The sequence below is a fragment of the Opisthorchis viverrini genome, assembly GCF_000715545.1.
Source record: "Opisthorchis viverrini unplaced genomic scaffold opera_v5_85, whole genome shotgun sequence".
Lineage (NCBI taxonomy): Eukaryota > Metazoa > Platyhelminthes > Trematoda > Opisthorchiida > Opisthorchiidae > Opisthorchis > Opisthorchis viverrini.
Window position 1 is genome coordinate 987,877 of NW_008751740.1, and position 16,267 is coordinate 1,004,143.

Sequence of the window (16,267 nt, forward strand, 5' to 3'; positions counted from 1 at the left end):
ATCTGGAAAGAAACTGACAGCACGAGCGCCAGTGACCTTAGCTGCCATTTCTTGCAATGTCTCCGGCCAAGAATAGGGGATGTCAGGGGGACCCCATCCTGGAAGGCGTACAACACCAACATCACCCAAACTCTTCGTGATCTCTTTCATATCTTTCTGCCAAACCATGTGCTGTCCACCTCGCGGTTTGGGTCATCCTGAACGAGACACGGAGAACAACACTAGTCTCGGTAGACGGTGTTTTGGCATGCGTAGCACATGGCCGAGCCAACGTAGTCGATGATGCTGGATGTTTTCCCGGATTGAGGTGCCTGCAGCACAACCAAATACCCGTTTTCTAATCGCCTCGTTGCTGATACGCTGACGCCATCCACAACCAGCCACGCTTCTGAGGCATCGGTGGTCGAAAACCTGAAGCCGACTCACATCATCTACCCGAAGAGGCCATGTCTCGCACCCATACAACAACACAACCCTTACCGTAGTCTGATACACACGACCCTTAAGATCCAGTGAGATGCCTTTTTGACGCCACAAGTGACGCAAATTAGCAAACGTGATTCGAGTCTTTGAGATTCTTGCACTGACTTCTCAGCTGAAAAGCTATTTTTGTTTGACATAGATCTAATTAACTGTCACCCTCATTTTCTTACGTTCCTCATACCACGATGTCCACTGGATTTGAAGACGTGCTGATTTACAACAAATGACTCAGAAGACGTCGCTCACCGTTTCATACAATGTCCAAGCTTTTTGTTCTCATTCCACATTCTTGTGAATGATGTTCTGTTCTCTGGCTAAGCAGTTGTGTGTGGCCTAGCCTATTTCAGTTAAAAAGGGTCACTTCATGCTTGGAGCTGGTGTGCATCAGTAGAGCTTACATACAGTCGAGTTTCCACTGGCATTCGATCGAAAAAACCGACTCAAAGGTTGCACCCGTACGGTGTTTGTGTAGTACAAAATCCGTCCTTCTCTGAAAGCACAAAGTGACCTCCTTCTCTTCGATCGGGAGAAGTGTGTCATCGCGTAAAACCCATCTTTCTGAAACCATGTTCTTGATTGGATTTTCTTCCTGAAGCAGAAATATCGATGACTGTGTAACACTGTCCTCCAAACAGAACGTTAGACCTTCGATTTATAGGGGTCTTTTAAACCCATCCGATCCCATTTCGGGTGCAGACTGCGGACTCTCTGTGAATGTCTAGCAAGATGATTTTCCGTAGGTCAGTTAACTATACTCACCGTTGGTACAGAGAACATGTGTGGTACTAATCTGTCTAGTAAGCCCATAATGTTTTGCTCTCGGGTACATGGTTTTGTATGCTTCTCTTGAAATATCAACAGCCCTCAAATTATGAAGGTTGCCCACGTCTTCCCTGTCGAGCTTGTTGCTCTTTGAAGATGCCACGAGATATCTAAAAAATAACTCAAGCCTCCAAACAACACTTCATAAATAAACATAGATGCAATTTAGTGGAAGACTAATTAATTGGTACTTGAGTGCTTTATAGTAGTATATATATCTCAGGACTTCTTTTACATAAGAAGTTAACGAGTAGAATTTATTTGAAACGAATAGTAGACCACAGAAAACAACTATGTGAAAGCTACGGAACACCCTACTACTGTCGGAGCCTATCCGATTCTGAAAGGAGCTTCCATTTTAGTATGGATAGGTCGGGACAGCGGATGTGTATTGCTCTTATGCATTCCTCTAGCCGAACGACTAACTTTGTTGATGACTTGACTAAATGCAAACCAAGGTTACCTGAACGACCATCTATGAGTCTCTCAGCTGTCAGTACTAGGTGACTACTTGATGCATACCGACTGGACAATCGAAATGCTAACCCCCACAAAAAAGACCTAAACAAGTAGAGTAATAAAATAGTGAAGCGGGAGTGCAGATGACATCTATGATAGCGATCGATTGATGTGAGTTTCTCAGATGGGTGCAAAAAGGCGGGACATTTTGTCATCTAAGCTCGCTAGGCATCCATTCGTGTAAGCAACTTGCATCAGAGGACAGGCTGAGGGAACAATCTATTCTGAAGCTATTTTCAGTTGTTCCAAGAAAAATCTGGTGCCGTCGGTGTTCCGGTATAGGGTTCATATGATCCTTCCTGCTCCTGACTGAACTCGAAGCTTCTCAAGGGAAGATGACGGTGAAGATAAAAGTGATACCACTGTCTGTCGGAGCGAAGCTGTGGAGAATACCGACTAACGACTAACTGTTGGCTACAGCTATCGTCTCCATTCTTTCGATTTTGTTCCCTATGATGGTTAACTTCAAACCGCGATGGGCAGACGTCGTTCTGTCACCAGCATGGACGGGACATACCTCACAACCCGGGAAAAATATCCACTCATCACCAAAGGCTATCCGTTGCCCCACGGTCTTCGTTGAACAAAGGTGGGCCTTCTTAGTAGGAGACTTTTGTTCGTGAAATACGGTCTACTGTTTGTCAGTGCAGTCAGGCTTTCAGTTGTTTGCTTAACTGATATTGGGCCGCAAACTTTTCACCACCAACTGTTCTCACAGCACTTGAGGGAACAATGCTCCCATTGGACATGGTAGGTCTGTAGCAGTCACTCAATAGATCACGTTATACAAGCACTCAAATCACGTAACAGTTCCTGTCCCGCTTGCAACCATAACTGACATGTGCGCTACAATTTTCCGTCCCTTTTCGTTTACGCGGCCAACACCTGCGTCACGCGCCAGGCTTGAGAACTTCAACCACACCAGGCCAACTTGTATTCAGGTTCGTGCAATCATCAAATACGAATGGGCATCCCTCTCTTCAAACTGCACACAATAAATAGGCATGCAAATACGTCCAGAAACACTCGCGCGCACAGGACAGGAAGTCAACCGAGCTCCACGAGTCGCCATGGGAAACTAGGGAACACTGTAGCAACAGAGAAGACAAGTCCCGTGTCCGGAACTTCACTCAGGAACTCTCAGCAGTCCTCTTCTTGTCCTCTTCTTGTATTTATTTTATCAAGTGCAAATAACTTGCGTAATCATCATCATTCTAATAAAACAGACCTTCTGACAATCGACCTAATTGCGTTACAACCGGATGACCAATAGGTCAAGCAGTCCCCTCCATTTCTGTTTCTGGGTTAATCCTCAGCGTGCTTTACTGACATGCACTCAGGGATTTCACGCAGAATATAAAAATAATGTGCATTTTTCGATAGGTTATTTTGATCTCTTCCAGAATATTTTAAATACAGTCTTAAGTAACCTCGGTTAAAAAGTTCAAGATCAAAATGTTTTGACGGTCATTCGACCAATCTTCGATTTCTTTCATGAAACATAACTTAAGATAAATAATGTGAATAAATAGACATATTTCGCACGAAATGAAATCACAATATATTGCTATACGTGTGATTTTGTAGCATTGACAGGTTTAATACTGGAACATGTAAACCGTTTCCAGGAACATGGTGCTTCTGTAATGTTTGCCCCCTGAAACTGGGTACTTGTGCTTTCATTTGCACAGAATCCAGTTTCGCATATGCACTCCAAGTTTCATCTCAATATGCTGAGCATCCATTGTTTTGTATGAAGCTCCTTCGCCGTTGTAGTACGCAATTCCAAGCCTGAGGGACAGGCAGTGAACAACACTAGACCAATGACAGTATGACTGGTTGATCTATCAAAGCTACAGACCGACCGAACAACCAATCGTGATCGANGTGCCGTCGGTGTTCCGGAATAGGGTTCATATGATCCTTCCTGCTCCTGACTGAACTCGAAGCTTCTCAAGGGAAGATGACGGTGAAGATAAAAGTGATACCACTGTCTGTCGGAGCGAAGCTGTGGAGAATACCGACTAACGACATCTGTTGGCTACAGCTATCGTCTCCATTCTTTCGACTTTTTTCACTACAATGGTTAAGTTCAAGTTGCGATAGGCAAACATCGTTCTGTCACCAGCATGGACGGGACATATCTCACAATCCGGGAAAAAAATATCCACTCATCCCCAAAGTTTATCCATCGCCCCGCGAAGTCTTTGTTGAGCAAAGGCAGGCACTCATATTAGGAGCTTTTTGTTCGTGAACTACGGTCTACTGCTTGTCAGTGCAGTCAGGCTTTCAGTTGTTTGCTTAAATGACATTGGGCTGCAAACTTTTCACCACCAACTGTTCTCATAGCACTTGAAGAAACGATGCTCCCATTGGAAATGGTGGGTCACTAGATCACGTGATACAAGCACTCGAATCACGTAACAGTTCCTGTCCCGCTTGCTGACAACATGTGCACTACAGTTTTCCGTCCATTTTCGTTTACGCGACCAACAGCTGCGTCACGCGCCAGGCTTGAGAACTTCAACCACACCAGGCCAACTTGTAATCAGGTTCGTGCAATCATCAAATACGAATGGGCATCCCTCTCTTCAAACTGCACACAATAAATAGGCATGCAAATACGTCCAGAAACACTCGCGCGCACAGGACAGGAAGTCAACCGAGCTCCACGAGTAGCCATGGGAAACTAGGGAACACTGTAGCAACAGAGAAGACAAGTCCCGTGTCCGGAACTTCACTCAGGAACTCTCAACAGTTGTCCTCTTCCTGTATTTATTTTATCAAGTGCAAATAACTTTTGTAATCATCATCATTCTAATGAAACAGACCTTCTGACAATCAACCTAATTACGTTACAACCGGATGACCAACAGGTCAAGCGGTCCCCTCCTTTTTTGTTTCTGGGTTAACTATCAACGTAATTTACTTACATACACTCAGAAATTTCACGCGAAGTATAGAAATACTGTGCATTTTTCGATAGGATACTTTAGTCTCTTCCAGTCTTAAGTAACTTCTGTTAAAAAGTTCAAGACTGAAATGTTTTGACCATTTGGTCGTTCGACCAATCTTCGATTTCTTTCATGAAACATAACTTAAGATAAATAATGTGAATAAATAGACATATTTCGCACGAAATGAAATCACAATATATTGCTATACGTGTGATTTTGTAGCATTGACAGGTTTAATACTGGAACATGTAAACCGTTTCCAGGAACATGGTGCTTCTGTAATGTTTGCCCCCTGAAACTGGGTACTTGTGCTTTCATTTGCACAGAATCCAGTTTCGCATATGCACTCCAAGTTTCATCTCAATATGCTGAGCATCCATTGTTTTGTATGAAGCTCCTTCGCCGTTGTAGTACGCAATTCCAAGCCTGAGGGACAGGCAGTGAACAACACTAGACCAATGACAGTATGACTGGTTGATCTATCAAAGCTACAGACCGACCGAACAACCAATCGTGATCGAAGGTCAACCCAGGCTAGAAGCATGTGTATTAACACACACACACACACACACAACACTACTCAACGCACAACCACCAACCTACCTCTACGCTAACAATGCACTGACGATGTCACCTCGATTGGTGATGAAACGTTTGCAATCAAATCGCCTAGCTCAGCGAACAAACCAGCGACCAACAGTATAGCACATTCATGACCAGTGTTGTCCTACTTTCTTTCTGCGGAGACAGGAATATCGAACGACTGGTAATAGGATGCGTTTGCCTGCGAGCGTGGCCTACTCTGGTCAGTCGCCGATAGTGGGGTTATTAATTCAGGCGCTGGAAATGCATTTGCTCATGTGAATTGCCTATTGTGGTATGTCTGGCTCCCGGAACGACTGGTTAAAGAAGAATGGTTCTGGAGATTAGGGAATTCTTGTACAATTTGCCCACTGTTCTATTGGGGTAAGCTTGAGCAAAAATACGGTGGAGTTACGGAGGTCTGAATTATCAACAGTTCTTGTTTTTGAGAGTCCTCATATTTTGTTAGATTCAAGCCCGGAGGATAATCAGTAATCTGCGGAAACCGGTATAAGCATGCTCATCATCCGCTTAAAGTCCCCGCGTGCTGTCAACATGAGTTTAGTAAATCTAGTGTTGCCTTCTGGAACCATGCTTAGTCTGGTTAAATTGCTCAGGTAGAATTACTTGGCGCGAGTTTTTTTCGGACTTTTAGCGTTCGAAACTGGATGGTAAAAACTTGATCACAACCGCGACGAATTATGGGGATCACACACCTAATTAGGATAGACCAGTGGTAAACTCGTGTTGTACTTGTCATCCACTCCCCGAAGTAAAACTTTACTGGTTCTAATCTACAGTGATCCGACTCATCTTGGACGGTGCATAGCTTCGTTCGCAGGTCACTGGCTGCAACCACTGGTCCTCTCATATAGTATACGAATTCCCTGACTAAAAAGATTGAACTAAATGTTACCGTGCTTCAGCGTATATCTTCTATCCGTTTCAATGTTGTAGAGAAACGTGACATTGTTTCGAAGTTCTGGTTGCTTTCTTGGTTTTGGTAGTGGACTGAACAGAAGGAATTAGGACTGCCGAGCTCTTCTTCGAAGAGGTAGTTTCATGCTGGAAAACTACCGTTTGTAGATTCGGAAAGATTTCTTCCACAAAACAACTGATTGCAAAAACGCCGCAACACAGATTTATTCAAATTTCTGGGAGCATCGTTTTGCTGACTGGACTCTTGTAATAAAACGAGGTTCTTTTAAATCAATGGTTCTCAAAGCTTCGCTCGTGGACCACTTAGCTGTCCGTGACAGACCCGTTGCCTGCATCACCTCGCATGCATCTCGTAAACAAATCAGTATTTCACGTAATGATACGAAATATGCCAAGACGATTCTTTCCATGAAGAACAACTTTGAGGACGCCTCTAATATGGAAATCTTATAGAAGCGGTGGTGCAATCCCTCAGAAGGACCATCATCCCAGCAAAGACCAAGTATTCCGTCCCACGCCAATGGAATCAACACTGGATCGATATCTGCCCCGACACCGACCGCCGTGAATGGACAAATTCGATTCGAGCTATTCAACAGGCATGTTTATGCAGGAGACAATCGAAGCAAAGTGAAGCAGCTTGAGGCGGATGTAGAGATCCGCCTTTCTGTGTGTTAGAATAGCTCATCGAAGTTTGGCTTTGATGCATGGATACCGGCTTACCGATAAGCGGCTGATGAACATCCATAAAAGTCCGGTATTCAAAACGACGCATGCTGAGAACTCTCAAAACTATCCACTTGTTGTTGTGTTGAAGTATGTTGAAATTAGTAAAATTTGGGATTTTTACAGTTCAGGTCAGAATGTACAGATTTCTTCCTTCCAGAAATTTCTGATGCGATTTTTTTATTGCTTCAATGTCGGTTTTACTGGTAAAGTACTCCGAACTTGTTACAGACAATAGCAACACTTTCTGACTGCTTCCCATTCCAGTGCGATACAGAGCGCTTTTGAAAACCTGACCGAGGTTTACTTCGGAAAAGAATAAGATTTCAGTACCGATTTCACCAAAGCTGGCAATGGTTGTTGGCCAGTTGGTGAATGTTGATAACAACTCTGGCACGCGATGAACAGTCTGACCGCGTGATATGGATCCCATGATTGAAGGATGAGCTGCGCTATATCCTGTCTAAGTGGGAGTTAATCACACTGCTGACCAGCCGCCCGTGGCCGAGCGGTCGCAGGTTCGAGACTCTCTGGAGTTTCGTGAGATGCGCGCTGTTGATGATTCCCAATAAGGATGAAACAGCTGTACATTGTTTCTTGGCTTTTCAGCATAAATTGGCTTCACTTACAAGACGAAATCTCCACAGAAATCCCAAATCTCCTCATACTACCAACAGTCTGTTTATTTGTACGCAGATCTATAGACCCAGTGCGGAAAGCGCAGCTGTATGTAGTGTTTTGTGTGATATTTCCCTAGCGGTTATCCGGATGGTTTGGCCACTCAAACTCTCCCATCCGTTCCCACCCTGTGGAAAACTCAATCCTGCCGTGTTCTACCTCCCCAAAAGGACCATTTTCCCTTTCGCGAAGGTCAAAGTAATCCCAACTTTGGGTTTTTAGGGGCCTGCCATCAGAATCAGAGTCAAAACGATCAACACTTTGGATAGGTAACGAAAACCAAAAAAAGCCTTACTCTCCTCGTTGCTGGTGAATTTAAATAGACAGCATGAAACAAACTCTGAACACTACTGCTTCATTGCCGCACTGTACAGTTAGTGCCAGTCACATGGTTACCATTTCTATGGCGCTGCTTTGTCCCAATTCTTTCGAGCGCCCCTGCTCAACATCACAGCAAGGGAACCATTGAACTTCGTGATTCACCTGGTTTATGTGCGACTGAACAAAAAGCGTATTTACGGTCTGGTACTACCCACAGGTCGCCTTGTCTCAGCAGTGACTGGGTGAAAAACTGTTGAGTAGAAACAGGACAGATCTCGAGATGTGACCATGACGAAACACCTGGATACAACTGGCTAAATAAGGTAGTCTCCGCTTAACAAAAGATAACTTGTCATTTAGGACACTGCTATACGTAGCTGCCGCTTTACAGTAAAAAATACAATGGAGTGGAAGGTAAGATTTGCCACCAAATGTCACAATTAAACCAAAATCAGAAGACCTAACTTGGGCCTTGCTGTCTACAGGTGATTTCCCTTGTCCAACCACACAGTCTTCAGATCAGGTGATTTGTGAGTAACCATACATCCAAATCACACAAACTATGGCGAATCACAATCAACTATCTGGCACACTCTGGAACTCTGTTTATCTCCTCACATCACTGTCGTTCTACTGACCCGTCTATGCAACATTTTAACTCTGTTCAAGCTTTTGCGCAATGACAATGTCAGACAGTTTTTAAGCCTGTCTTTGGCTGAAATGACACTGTTTTTTTTTCATCTAATGAGCTAGACCCTAAAGTACAACAGTACATCTACAACTGTAAAATTTTCGTTGTCCTGGTGTCACACTATTTTGGTTTTGGCACCTATCGTTTGGACGTTCGAATGACGTGTGCTTCATCAGTTCAGAGTTAGATAAAGCGATTCAATGTTTTTTTTTAAAAAAATAAACCGACTGAACTGAATCCCTCCGATCCATAACATCCACTGTCCTCTACTTTTATTGCAGCGCTTACGGACAGAAAAGTGACCTGAAAGTGACCTCCTGATGGATCCAATTTAAGGCTTCTAACCACCTTGCTCTTCACTGCCACTACAGGAGTGTTAGGAACATTGGTTACATTGTACGATACCAAACCACTACAGAAATCCGTCATTCGGACTTCCAGCAATCGAGGGAGCTGTCATAACGATCTTACGTTCAAGATATTCAAAGGATAATCTTGGTACTACCGGTTCTCTGATCTACCTTCAAGTGAAGTCACAGAAAAACACGTTCTGATTGTTTGACTGGATCGCCTGTTTATGCTGGCTGATCAGGTTCCATAGTATTTGTACGTAACTAAACAGACGGAAAGATATATTACTTATCCGATTCCCGTCTTCGATTAGGCGACATCTTCTCATGCAAGACAAACAGACTACACACATCCACGTGACTGAACAGTTCAACTTACCAGCATCATTGATTATCACGTACGAATGATCTATGACTTACCCGCTGATGAAGAAATCAGCTGCTAAGTTCACGTGTCCTTGGTTAGATTCAGATCAGAGGTTGAAAGCAAGCGGACTGGTTATGGGCTTGATCCAGATAGCCTTGTATTTTTATTTTTGAAAAAAAGCATTTTACGAAATATCCTCTGCCTCCATTCTAACTATGCCTTTCGAACCCATAAGATTTCCTGATTATCCGCACACGCCGAATCACAAAACAGTTCAAGGTTGCCCAATTATGTCAAGCTGTTGTGGTGATGCGTGCGCACCTATGCACACCTGCACTAACCGGCAACGTACATGTAACTCTCAGGTAGAGAGGTTACTGGCAAAAATCCATTCGATTGTGCTTAGTAGTTGAAAATGTTTTTAGTCTGTTTTAGTATGACTTACCAATTCGATCCTTCCGACAACCATTGCTAGCTACATACAGACAGACGTGAGACATAATACCGGCCGAATGGCACGGTGCGCGGTGCAGTTTTCCATCACACGTGGTTGCTAAGATGAGGTAGGAAGTGTGATATGGTGCGGCTAGGCCAATTGCTTCAATTTTAGTGGTGTGCCAGCAAAACAGAACGGCAAGACGTTAATCCTGGAGTTTACACGTGTGCCATGTACACCATTGTTGATGCTTCATCAGCGTGATATATTCATCTGAAAAATTACCAGCGGACTGAGAGAGACAGAAGCATTAGTCAGCACCGTCGATTGAACCATATAAAAGTGCACACTTCAATGAATGTTTCGTCTTTATGGCATCCGGGAGTGTACGGGAAAAACCTGCTGAGGAGCTGTCTTTTATCGCGTTGATGTGACCTGATTCAGCTTAAATTCTCTTCTTCAATGGAATTAGTGACTGTGCATTTGAAGGTTGTATAGAAGTGTTCCAAATCTTGTTTCCGTGTTTTTTTCCCAAAATTCCACGTGCTTTTTTATGTCCGTCAGAACCGATTTATCAGCAACGAACTCCTTCAGTAGCATTCTTACCACACGATCCGTGGACAGGAGCAGAGTAGAAGACCAAAATGAAAAAAATTCCCCTTAGAGAGAAATANTTTATCAGCAACGAACTCCTTCAGTAGCATTCTTACCACACGATCCGTGGACAGGAGCAGAGTAGAAGACCAAAATGAAAAAAATTCCCCTTAGCAAGAGAGAAATACCGGTTAAATCCTATCTATATTTATTTCTGAGTGTTGAAATTACTAGAAAGCACTGTACAACTGTGTTGAAAACAAAAGTACTACACTATTCTCCTAAATGCCTCCAAAGAGTTGACACTCGGAAACCAGGTTAACAAACTGCACAGTTGACCATAATTTATATCAAAAACTGATTTTTGTTCCTTGGCTGACGGGTAGGTTCATCAGTAGGCGGTCTGTGTAGAGGGGGCAACTACACTTACACTTTGTTAAGCAACCTGCAGCTGCATATTGATGTGTGCTCTGGAACGTCGCAAGTTCGAATCTCCATCGAAAGTCACCAGACAGACACAGGTGCTAAACTGAAATAGGTGTGTAGTTGGTAGGTGTATTCGACTGTTTATCTGGAACAGTTCACTTTATATCTGGACTTCGAGTGTTTTCTTTACAATAAGGCTTTCAAATAAGTCATGGCTGTACGGCAGTGAAGCATTGGTGTTGAGCACTGATGTCATTCTGTCGTTGATGATGATGATGATGATGGTATGTTGGCTATACTGAGTTCGTTGTTGTCTTAAGCACAACATCTCTTCCACCGACTGACTATACTGAGTCTCCAGACCAGTTGTAAAAAACGGATAAAGGAGTCCCGAAGTGTAGTGGTAGGATGTAGGAACAAAGTCTTGTTTGCGAAAGAATTCCTAGTTCCGCGTAAGTTAAGGGCCATCCGTCGATAAAGACGTTCAGGCTTCCTCAGATGTCGCCTGTTTAAATCGAACTATGGTCAGTGGTTTGTTCGTTGAGCTGAGCAAACGCTTCGGCACCAATCGGGGTGAGATCGTCAGTGCGTTGTTGGGGTACACGGTGGATGGAGCGGGTGTTGTGCGTTAAGTAGTGTTGCGTGCGTGTGAGTACACGTTCTGGTAGCCAGGACCTACCTTAGATAACGATTGGTTGTTCGGTCAGGCGGTTCTGTTATGCTCTCCTCTGGGTGACTGATGGCCAGGTGACACTTGAGCTCTGGTCGGTGCTGCAGTGACCCTGGTCCCGCTGGGTTCCACTTTGTGACCTTTGTTGGTCTGACTCCAAGGTGAATCTTGTTTCCTGATTTCTCAATCCGACATTAAACTCTCCTAGAGTATTCCGGGTGATATGTTGGCCGTTTGTACATAGTGGTGCGTAAGTTGAATCTGGTTCAATGTATCGGTTGATCAAATCCATTTCGGAATACATGCTTCTAGAAATTTCCTTCCGTATCTCGTGTCTCCGTATGTCGAGATTTTCTAGATTGAATCTGCGAATTTATTGGTTTTTATGTATCAAGGATAGGGGGTCATACCACCTGACGGCCTCGCTATGTTCCTTTATTCAGGTGCATAATTTCCACCCGGTATACTGTCAGGGCGCGCCGAGACAGAAGAAAAAGTACATGTGCAGAGAGTGACGCATCCCCAAGGTCACCATCGGTTCGACACGTCCGGAAAGTAGGTGAGTTGGCGGCACCCACGAAACGCGGCTCTCACCAAACGGCTTAGCAACACACGACCAGAGTAGTGGGCCTGAAAATGTTCACGACCGGAACACCACCATTAGCTGTACGAAGCGAACAAGTGAACGACCATATTTAGCCAATTAATCATCCTATATATTTACGCAGACGCTCTGTATGTTTTGTCCTGGTAATACAGCCGTGTCCCCAGTTCTCTGTCTTCTCCCTATCGCGTAGTCTGACAGGCTCAGTGCAGGCGTAACCCAATAGTTCGGCCACCACTACAAGACACAACATATACCCAACATAGAACTTGTTTCAATTGTTGCATTTGATTTGGTATATCACGTTGTTCCTGTCGGTTTTTGCCTGGTTTTCCTTGGGTCTTGAGATCAGTTTCTGTAAAATTGTACTCGGTTTATGGTCTACGAGTATCCCTTTGTGAGCTATTAATCTGACAGTGGGTTCAGATATGTTTTTGATGTAAGGTGTAACTACTCGTCTGGTCGCTTGCTCTTGCTGGTTCTGTTGTTTGAGGTCTCTTCTTCTTCAAGCTTCTTCAGATATCCCTTCTTCTAAAACACTTTGAATAGATAGTTTTCTTCCTTCTCTCTCAGTTCTGTGACGCTGCAACTTGTTTCGGTCCTCTTGAACAGGGTTTGAAGGCGGATTATCTTGTGGTCCATTGGATGATTGCTGTTGTAGTTCAGTATTTGATCCATATGTGTATCTCTACGGTATAAGAGAAGTTCCACTGTCCCATCCATCTTTGTACTCAATAAAACGCCCAAAAATGGTAGTCGGCTGTTCCTTTCCAGCTTGATTGAAAATTGGATAGCTTCCAAGGTGCTGATGAGCAGTTCATGCGCACTGTGTACGGAATCTCAATTGCGGATAACAGAACTAGTTTACAGCTGAAAACTACCATGCAGATAAAGTCACATTCACAGCTTTTTTCATATTATCATCATCATCACCATCATCGACAGCATGACATCAGTGTTCAACACCGATGCTTCATTCTATGGTCACTTCTAGTGATTTTGGCAGACCTTCCATGCAGTTGGTAATCCTGCTCCAGATATGCACCAGCACTTCGAGTTGCAGTGCACTGTCTTCTATGTGTCATCATCATCATCATCATCATCATGATCATCAGTTTGCTTAACTACAGACTTACAGTGGAAAGAAAAGGCGAGACAGGCAGAAGCACCTTGGAATAGCCTACTCCAAGGTTTACACGCCTCCAACACTCAGTCAAACAATCCTAACAGAAACATGGACGCCGGTGACATTCATCAGCCACCGTATACTTCACTGCCTCCGGTGAAGCGTAGGGAGGGTCATGTGGACACTACTCTGGAAGGTGAACAACGACAATAATACCTAACACCTTTCATTACTCGTTTTCACATCAATCTCCGCTGAACAGACGCCCTCCTATCCTGGCGTAATTACTTTGGTGAGTCCACACCAAATGGGGGAAGCACTGGACTCGCGTTTCGCTCTTATTATAGCTCATCAGCAGTGTATATCCAATGGCCGTGCCGGGGTTTTAATCTCGGACACTTGACACGCGAGGCGGGCGTGTTACCGCTACTCCACCGGTGCACGTTGGAAACACCTGAATTTTCCTGTCCGAACGGGCGAACGTGTTCACGCTTGCTCGATGTGATTGGTGTGCTCGACTCGTAATCGAACAACGACCCATTAACTGTCCTGGTTGTTTCGATTGGTTGACCCGCCTGTTAAGACTTCCCAGTCAGGCAGCGCCGCAGACGCTTGAAACCCGCTGGACACCTTTTTTGATATCTTTTATAACTTTTGATATCCCGCAAACCCTTCATTCCCTCCTGTCATGTCAACTTCTGTCCACTTTCAGGTTTCCGCCACTCGGAACTGGGAACAGAAAACAACACTCTTCTCGGCAGGTGGTAACTCGGTATAGGTAACACAGGGCCGCCAACCAACAACCACCAACCCACCGCTACGCACTCCTACGCTCCACAATAATGCACTGATAATGTCACCTCGGTTGGTGATGAAATGTTTGCAATCAAATTGCCCAGCTCAGCGAACAAGCCAACGACCACCATCTACGCTACCTGAGCTACCAACATTTTCCTCTATAGTTTACGTCATGTTCGTGATTCAATTTGGAGAGCGGTGTTTGAAGACGCTTTAGCTTATTGGAATGTTGGTGGAACAGCGATCCTATAAACGAGTTAATAGGGTAAGGTCTGTAAAGCATACCCTCATCGCTTTCATTGATGATTCTACAAATCGGTACAGGCTGAGACTGATGCAGCTGAAACTAGCGGAGAGGATCAGACAAAGTCCAAGCCCGGTTAAACCAAACAGTATTTCATGCGCCCTTTTTTGCATGTTAATACGTAAAACGGTAAAACGAAACTAGGATGAATGAAGTTAGGTATGGCGGAAAACCGTAATTTCATGTCATATGGGAACCGAGAAGACCTACAAGTAACCAGAAGAGCACACAGGTGTCATTAACTTCTCTGCAGTGCCTTGCCGTTTGATTTTTTAGTAACACATCCTTTATGTCAATTGAATTATTTCCCTCAATCATAGGTGCTCCACGGTGGTCTGAAAAGCGCTTACTAACTGGCCATTGGAGACATCCGTTTACATGTGCGATCAGTGATATGATGGTTTGATTGATTCCGAGTGTGAAAGCCCTTGAAATTGACATTGCTCGCTCCAGTACTTCATGTATGGCACCCTGGCTAGCAAACTCAAACCCCTTTGGACAAAATCCTATGATAATGCACCTGTTACCAAAACTCTGTACGATGAGGTGGATGATCAGTCCGTAATCCCCGCAAACAAGAAACAAAATGTTGGGCTATAAGAGCGTGCGCTTAGGACAGTGTCAAATGAACAAGAGAGGGTTCAGTCGTCCGATCAAAACTGTTTTCGTTAACCTATCCTAAGGAGCTTATTCCCATAAGAACCATAGTTTATCTGGATGGTACAAACCCATTTAGGCTTCAAAGTGGCTACCATCTGACCTTTAAGATCATAGTCGTCTACAAGTTCCCCATTCTGAGCGCGTCTCACAAACCCTAATCGTACTACACTTATCTGGAGCAAAATATTTGTGTTCAGTTTCTTTAAATTAAAAAAACAGGAGCCAAATTTTGAGTAAGTAAGAGACGTGAGTTAGTTTTTACAATCTTCTGGGAATATCTCATCCTCATGTGTATTCGAGGCAACGAACAACATGCTAGTTGATTCAATGGGTGTAGGTACCACTTAGTATTTCTTACTAGTTTCCACATTAGCTGGACTTGTTTAGCGATTACTGGCGTGGTCTTCTTAGCAGACAGGAAGCTCAGATCTCAGGCGAAACTTGAGTTGCTTTGAGAATATTCAGAGTGCCGTGCGCGCCGTTTATCTTGTCGGTAGGCATCTGGAAAAAGTGAGAGGTTCGTTGGTGTGGGACATTTCTGCTGCCCCATATTATCATGTGGAATGTTCCGATAGCAGTGTTCAGGCTTGCCTGTACACGAGAAAAGTTTCTCTGAAATTCAGGGAACGTTGAGTTTGCCAAAATATTTATCGAATGGGTCAAGCAGTTAGTACCACAAACAAAAGCTCTGGCGAGGGGATTGGCCTTTTGGTTCCCCTGTGTGATGGATTCCCGTTGAGACTATGGGTGACGAATAACTAACCTTTTAAATCCGTCTTCAGTATACTATTGTTGTATCTTGATGGACAATCGTGCAACTCTGAATCGGTCCCTTGGCTTCCCGCTCCACCCACTATAGTATATCAAAAGGCAAGGTAGCTCTACACAGCCCTTTATGGAGACAAAGGAAAATTATCACAACTGTATTTATAGCGTCACCACAGAGTACTCCACAAGGTCGTAAGGGGGCGAGAAGCGTCGAGTCAAAGGTGCTTGACTCGGATTGGTTGGCGTCCTGACTAATCAGGGCATGCCTTCGTTTGGCCCATGTCCTGCACGTGGCACATCCGTCCAAATGATGTGATGTTCGAGAAGTACACTCATTTTGCAAATCAATTTGGTTTTCACGGGAGACTCAATTGAATCTCTTGTTTATGATGTCCTCCAGCTGAATGTGCTGCACACAGGCCGCCTCATGATTCAGTTGGCACGAT

At 44.2% G+C, this 16,267-nt stretch overlaps 1 protein-coding gene across 1 annotated transcript in view; it reads right to left on the reverse strand.

Moving 5' to 3' along the window:
• Window positions 1–9,623, reverse strand: part of T265_04840 (hypothetical protein) — a gene marked incomplete at both ends in the record, with an annotated part of 74,569 nt that extends 64,946 nt beyond the window's left edge. The window contains one exon of the mRNA XM_009169686.1: window positions 9,489–9,623. The remainder of the gene's footprint in view (window positions 1–9,488) is intronic.
• Window positions 9,624–16,267: the final 6,644 nt, after the last annotated feature.